We start from the raw sequence: 8,320 nt of genomic DNA, 5'->3' as shown, positions 1-8,320 counted from the left end.
CTTTATATGACAATTTTACAATACAACTTTATGTACTTTATTAGATTACATTTGTTATTTCTGATTTTTCATATAGAATTTTAAAATTTTCATTTTTATCAGAATTTTATATAAAATTTTTAAATCAAAATTCACATATACAAAAGTGGAGACAAAAGTATAAAAAACCCCAATGTATTCCTCACACCCTACTTCAACAATGATAAATAATGATAAATATATGGGGAAGTCTTACACAGGTTTTAAGTCCTTTTTAATCTATTACGATATGCTCTTCACAACCAACCCCATATATCTGAAGGTGAAACTAGGCCAATTGCTTGTAGAATTTCCCACATTCTGTGTTTGGTTTATTGCAGTCTCATGGTACAGTTAAACATGTATTTCCATTAAACTGATACTTAGGTCTACAGACTTGATCAGACTTAAGGTTTTTTACATTTCGTATTTTTTGGCAAGAATACTTAAAAGTTGGTGCTGTGTAATTCCCATTGAATCATACTTTGAGGCACATAATACAGTGTTTTTTTTTTTTAATTTTTTTTATCAGACTTTTAAATTTTGGTTGTTCCAGTAGAAAAAACATAGCGTTTTACCATAGTTTCCAATTACTAATCATTTCAAGGGTCATTTTTTTTTTATTTTGTTAAAATACCCTTCATATCTTTTGCCTAATTTTAATTGGGTGATTTTTTTCTTGTATTAAAAAGTCTCCCTAGCACTCTGGGAGGCCGAGGCGGGCGGATTGCTCGAGGTCGGGAGTTCGAAACCAGCCTGAGCGAGACCCCGTCTCTACTAAAAATAGAAAGAAATTAATTGACCAACTAAAAGTATATATACAAAAAATTAGCCGGGCATGGTGGTGCATGCCTGTAGTCCCAGCTACTCAGGAGGCTGAGACAGGAGGATCACTTGAGCCCAGGAGTTTGAGGTTGCTGTGAGCTAGGCTGACGCCACGGCACTCACTCTAGCCTGGGCAACAAAAGTGAGATTCTGTCTCAAAAAAAAAAAAAAAAAAAAAAGTCTTACAAGTCTGAGTGTCGTGGGTCACCCTGTAATCCTAGCACTCTGGGAGGTGGAGGTGGGAAGATTGTTTGAGCTCAGGAGTTCAGGACCAGCCTGAGCAAGTGTGACACCTTGTCTCTACTAAAAATAGAAAAATTAGCTGGGTGCGGTGGCACGCACCTGTAGTCACAGCTACTCAGGAGGCTGAGGCAGGAGGATCATTTAAGCCGGGAGTTTAAGGTTGCTGTGAGCTAGGCTGACGCCATGGCACTCTAGCCCAGGCAACAGAGCGAGACTCTGTCACAAAAAAAAGTCTTTATATATTAAAAAATAATTTTTAAATTATTTATGATATCTAGCCAATGGCTTTCTTTGATCAGAACTTTCTAGTACAAAATGGAAGAATGGTAGAACTTGAGTACAAAAAGGAAAAGGAAGAAGAAATTGTTAATCATAAATATATCTTTGATTAAAAGAAAAGTAATTTAAGCTACAATAATATCGTTAGCTTAGAATTCCCCAGTTACAAAGTAAGAGAAAGAAGATGGTGGTCTACAAAGCTATACTGGTGACAAAATTTGAGTGTAGTCTTTATAAGAAATGACAAAAAGAAAAGTTTAGATTACAAATAAGATTAATTAATATAATAAAATATAAATATTATGAGTGTTATTTTTACATAAATACTACTTTCTGAAGACATTTGGATAGTGAAAAGATAGCACAATAAAATTATACAGAGACCATTTATTAAAACAAATAAAAATGACCAATTTATTTTAAGGCAATACAATTTGTTTTCTAAAAAAAGAAAAAAAAGATGACAACCATGTTAGCCCAGAGAGAGGAATATGCTTGGTGTAGGGAAGGCAAGAGCAATGTATATAACCTTAACATTTGTACTCCCATATTATGCTGAAATAAAAATAAATAAATAAATAACAAGGTCTTTACTAAAAAAAAAAAAGTGCATATACTACCTATGACTAATATGCAACCTTGAAGAATAGGTTACAACAACGAAAAAAGAGCAGAAACATCAGCTCTCAGAAACATTATTGCACTGTGCCCAATTAGTTGATGTCACTTTTTAAAAATGTAATTTAAATAAATTTATTTGTGGGAGAAAAATATCTGAACATCAGGTATAATCTGATCTATAATGACCCAACAATATGTCATAACTCATTCTGAGAATATTCTTATGCAGTTTACAAGAGAAATTCTACTTGGAACAACAAGTGAACATTTATCAAAATTTATAAAGCCATCTAATCTGAGTATTATACAACACACAGTGATCATGATATAGTAGTACAAATATAATATCAGATACTACTTTATGAGTTACAAGCTATAATATAAGCAATTTAGGCTTTTCTTCAAAAAATGAAAAATATTATATTACAGCTTTATTTCAAGCATTTTCAGTTAGATACAGCTTCATATATTTTCACTGTCAATACACTGCAAAAGACTGTCTTCTTAAGTATCTGTAGGTAAAATGTGTTACCTGTTTTAATGTTTACATTCTGACGTATACCGTGCTACGTGAGAGTTCAGCTAAGACAAAGAAACTGCCGTGGCAGAATCCTGGCTGATGGCAAGACTTGGACAGTTTTCATGTTTCATTCATTTAACATTTCCTATATTTACATCAGAGAAAAAAGAAAGGAGGACATATCAATGATGTAGTCTAATTTCTGAGAAAGGGCTTTTCATTTTGAATTCACAGAGTGTGCTTGCATCCCTGAAGGACAAGCAAGAAAACCTCAAACTCCAGATTTCCTCACATCGGCTCTGGTGAAACACTTGCCTTTCTCAAGGCCACGTGGAAGCAACCGCTGGCCAGAAGCAGCAGCCCGCTACCTCCTGCCAGAGCATTTCTCTGGCCATCCTGGGGAGGTGGGGGTCTCTCTCTCAGCACAGGGGATCAGGTAAGATGAGACGGCAGCATCCTCCACCAAGGGAAAGTGTCCAAGGTGCAACCTGGGATCCGAAACTTCTTAAAGGAGACCTGGGAGGGGAGTTCATACCCATCAACCAATAGCGACCTGGCCCAGAGGCTGTGAATTTGCGTCTGATGTTGCGGCAGTGTGTACAGCTAGCGTGCCAGCTCTTGTCACAGCTCTTATTCGTTTGACCAGGGAAAGAACCGAGTGGCACCGGAAGAGTCCGAAAACAGCCTTTATTCTTCTACAGCAGGCTCAGCACACCTAGTGTTACAGCTGTCTTCCCGTCTTCTGATCTTCTGCTCCTTCTGCTCCCTTCCCTTCCTGCTTTTATACCCTTGGGCTCAAAAACCATCCAATCAGCTATAAGCTTTAACATCCAATCAACATCAAGCTTTAACATCTAATCAAAAACAGTAGGACCCAATCAGGATCACACGAGCAGCGTGGCCAGAAACAGGCAGCAGAATGCAGGGGCCCAGGTGGCTCTCTGTCTCGGGCCGCCCCAGCAGCGTGCCCTCCATCTGGCCACACGCAGCACTGGCTGTGGAGATGCAGAGCAATGGGGAGACAGTAAGTGGCCGCATCCGGGCACCCAACATTTTCTGCATCACTGACACCCAGAGGAGGAGCAATCACCAACTCTTTCCCAGTGAGTCTGATATTATCTGCAGTTGGATTTGCTTTAGTTGCAAGGACTGTAGACTAGTTGATATTGTGTGGGTGAAGGTTGAGGTATCTGGTCTTAGTTGTTCTATCCAGTTGTATTAAAATTGGCATGACATTTCTTATCTAGAATTTCAGGCCTCCAGCTGTGAACCTTATCCAGTTATCATTGATTTCATCACCGCCCTCTCCCCTCAAAAGTCTCAGTGGCTTAATACCTTAATATTTATTTTTTGCTCAGTGTCTGCTGTGGGACCAGAGACTCTCCAGAGTAGCTCTCCTTCACCTTATGCCCATATATATAAGATAATACCTCCAAGAGCCAAATAATGTAGGAAAATAAGATGATTTTCCTATATGGTGATTTAAGTTTTTTGCTACTAGTAGTCAATATGATCAAGAGTAGGGAAGTACTATTCTGTTTCCTTAATCATTTAAGAGGCTGAGTATTTGCTGAGAGTCTGAATACTTAAGATACTCCTTTATCTATTTAATTAAAATACTTAGATAATATTAATTCCTAACTCAAGTATAGAAATAAATCCAGTGCAGTTTGGCATAACAATTTTTATTACCTCTTCAAAAACTAAGACTAAATTATCTTATAACTTACATAAATCTCTCTTTCTCCCACTTTCTCTCTATAGAGAGATAGAAAGATAGATAGATAGATAGATTTTCCAGAAATGAAACTACTTTTAACATCTTTAGAGCACTATCGTATTTCCTGTGAAATGGCTGGTTGCCTCAAAGGCAGCACTGTCACATCATTAGCTGCTTTAAAAGATGACCCGCATTCTATAGCAAATGTTACGGGAAGCATTTAAAGAACAGTCAAGAAGAGGCAAGAACAATTTCCTGAAATCAAAACACCTTCCTCTGGAATTATTCAACTTTGAAAAGGCAAAAATATTTTTGTTAACAAAAGAAATTGTATTACTAGATTAACATTGAAGAACTTGTACACATCTTATTTTGCTTTGATTTGTTGAAGTCAAAGCCTTGCATGTACCTTTGATTTTTATCAAAGTTTACCTATATCAAAATAAAATGTTGACAATCAAAAATAAGTAGAAAAAAATTAAAAAAAAATTAAAACCAATGAGATAGAAAAAAGATCAGTGATAAAAAAATCTACACTACCCAAAGCTGATTCTTTGAAAGGATTATTAAAAATTGAAAAATACCTAGCAAGAGTAATTAAGAAAGAGAAAACACTATCAATATCAAGAATACAAAATGGGACATCATTACATATTCTATAGACATTATAAGGATTATAATGATATGATGAACAATTTTGTGGCAATAAGTTTGACAGCTTAAATGAAAAACATGTATTTCAATTTCTTTTGTTTTATGTATAGTTAATTGTAATTATGGAAAGACCACATAATTCACATAGCAACCATCTTCTAGCTTTGTGGGTTTTCTGTAAAAGAAACTAGAAGAGTCACAGTGAACAAAGTACACATTTTCCTTTCTACCCTTACATGACCAGAGGATAACCTGGGCTGGTAGGCTGCATGGCTGTGGTTTAGCAGTTTATGCAGCAGGTCTCAGAATCACTTCAGATATTACTGGGAGAGAAGATCAAACTTTTTGGTTTTATATGTCTTATCCTCTGTTCAAGGCCTTATACCTAAATATAGCTAAGCAGTATAGTTTGAATTCTAATATATTATCTTCTGGTCCCATGAAATAAAGTGAAACGTTTTCGTACACTGACTCCACTCTCACTTTACACACAGATTCACACACAAACTGTCATTTATGCAAACTTCACACAATTAGCAGACACATACACATTGATACACACACTCCTGAAAAGTGAACATACATTCTTTCTCCCTCCCTCCCTCACACACACACACACAGACACACACACACGTGTGCGTGCTCCACAAATTCTTGCTAACCGCATCTTTGAGTGCTAGTTCAAAAGGCAAGTTAACATCTACATATTTATCAAACTGTCTGTCCTCGTCATTGATTATTGGAGAGTATTCTCATGAAGATCCATTTATTGCAAATGAACTACTCAGGAAGCCACAGCCTATTAACTTACTCTTGTGAGCAGCACATAGCACATCTCTTAGAGGAAGATTAAAAACAATAATTATGAAAATGTGTTACTTAGATTCATATATATCATTTACTATAAAGCTAATATCATTATTTGAATTCTGACAGGCATAGAATAGATTATTTGAAAATATAAATGTAGTCAATTCTGTGTCTACACAATGGGCCTTCCTGACTCTACAGAGACTTGCTGATGTTGCTGAACTGAAGTCTAGAGCTGCAGTCCCCAACCCCTGGGCTACACAGTGGTACCAGTCTGAGGCCTATTAGGAACCAGGCCGCACAGCAGGAGGTGAGTGGCAGGTGAGCAAGTGAAGCTTCATTTATATTTGCAGCCGCTCCCCATCTCTGGCATCACCACCTGAGCTCCACCTCCTGTCAGATCAGCGGCAGCATTAGCTAAACTGGGATCTAGCGAGGGATCTAGGTTGTTCGCTTATGACAATCTAATGCCTGATGGTCTGAGGTGGAGCTGAGGCGGTGATGCCAGTGCTGGGGAGCGGCTGCAAATGCAGATTATCATTAGCAGAGAGGTTTGACTGCACAATAAATGTAATGTACATGAATCATCTCAAAACCATCCTTTCCACCCCCACCCCCTGTGGTAAAAAAATTGTCTTCCATGAAACCGGTCTCTGGTGCCAAAAAAGTTGGGCCCACCAGCCTAGAGTGTTTGTACATAGAATAGGCTGTTCTCTTAAAATAACTTACATAAAATGTATATTGAATTAATCAGGATGAATAAATCAAAGTTAAATTTAGTTCTATTTGACATAAGACAGCAGAAGTGACAACTATTGTTGATAAAATATTATCTTCTGCTATGTGTTTATTCCCTAAGCTATACTGTATTTTGAGACGTATTCAGCAATAAATAAAGATTCCACTTCATGCTCAGATACCATTTTTCTTCGTAAAATGGTGGGAAATATTGCATCCACATAATTAGCAGTCATATAATCTGATTTCCAAACCAAAATTCACTCACCAAAGTTATCTATAAAATTATCGCTTCAGTATACCACTATAACATTATATGAGACTGGCAAATGACAATATCAAAATTATACAAAATAGCTAGTGATTTTGAAGCCAGGCTGCATTTGTGAAATCTTGAAGTTATCTATAACTCTTAAACTAGCTGTTCATGAATCTGAAAGAAAATCCACAGGTCTTTGAGGAAGAAACCAGTCAAGTGAATAAAAACTTCCTGTGCTGCAACATTTTTTTAAACATCTTCATTCGGTGCATGATTGCATTTTCATTGTATTCCATCTCTCCCCCTGACAAAGCACTGAATACTGCATTTTAAGTGATCATATTTAAGGCTAACTTCTGTTCTTTCTTATCCAGGATGTTCACTTTTCCATGTAAGCTCTCTCTTAGGAAAGATAACTGCCATGCCTCATGCATTTCTGCACATGGCAAAGGGAAACTGCAAGTTTATTTGCCCCTTATTGGTGGCTGCTTCTTTTGAATTTATGGGAGTGTTCCATTATCATCAGAAGAACAGAGTGTAAATGTGATTGTCAGTTTCTAAATTGGATCAGTTCTTCCTTTTCATTCATTTTCTCCTCTTCCTCCTCCTCCCCAGCTTCTTTCTCCTTCCCCTCCCCAACTTTCTCCTCCCCATCTCTTCTTCCTTCTGATGGCTCTTGTGGGCGCCTCTGCTATGTCCAGAAGGGGAATTGGAAGAGGAAGAAAATTATGATTGTTTATGCTTCTTTGAAATCATTAAAAATCACAAAATCTCAGAAACTGTCAAGGTCTTCAAATTTCCCATCATAGTGTTAAAAAAATCTAAATGAGAAGCCATTATACTGGGGTGGCTCTGGTCCTTTAAATTTCTACCTGAACGAACCAAGGTCCAATGTAAATAGTAAGTTGAAACTAGGAACTGTACCAATCAGAAACCACCAACTAACCTCTGACCAGGGACTTTTCACTCTAACCAATCAGAATGTTTTCTTTGTTTTGCTTCTGCAAATACTTGATAAAAGTCCCCTCTCTTGACCCTCCTGATGATGAAGTGCTGGATGCTTGGGATCTAATATTGCTTCATTTGTGAATCTCTGCATGTTCAAATAAACTACATGACATTTAAATGTGCTTAGGTTTCTTTTTCTTATTTATAGGAAGTTGACATTTTAAATGGAAAGAACTAGTAGGTGATTGTTTCCAGGGGACCTTCATTTGCAGAAGAGCATCCTCAGGTTTCCATAAACGCTTTGAGTAGCTCCTGGGAGAGCCTTGGCCTCTCTAGACTCACATTCCCCTGGTGTTTTCACTCGGAATCCTCCCTTTGCTGAGTTTGATAACAAAGTTGCTGAAAATTGAAGAAAATCTCCAACTGTGAGCTTACTTTGCAATCTTTAGTTTTTTTAAAGAATATCAGGGAGTTTGTACTTGCCTTATAAAGAACAAGAACTGGCTCATGCCAGTAATCCCAGAACACTTTGGGAAGCCAAGCCAGGAGGATTGCTTGAGGCCAGGAGTTTGAGACCAGCCTGGGCAATATAGTGAGACCCCATCTCTACCAAAACAAACAAAACAAAACAAACTACAAAACTCTCTTATGAGGAGAACTAGAATGCATACCGTTCAGAAAAGAG

The sequence above is a fragment of the Microcebus murinus genome, chromosome 12 (genome assembly GCF_040939455.1).
Source record: "Microcebus murinus isolate Inina chromosome 12, M.murinus_Inina_mat1.0, whole genome shotgun sequence".
Classification (NCBI taxonomy): domain Eukaryota; kingdom Metazoa; phylum Chordata; class Mammalia; order Primates; family Cheirogaleidae; genus Microcebus; species Microcebus murinus.
This window is presented reverse-complemented; position numbering follows the sequence as displayed.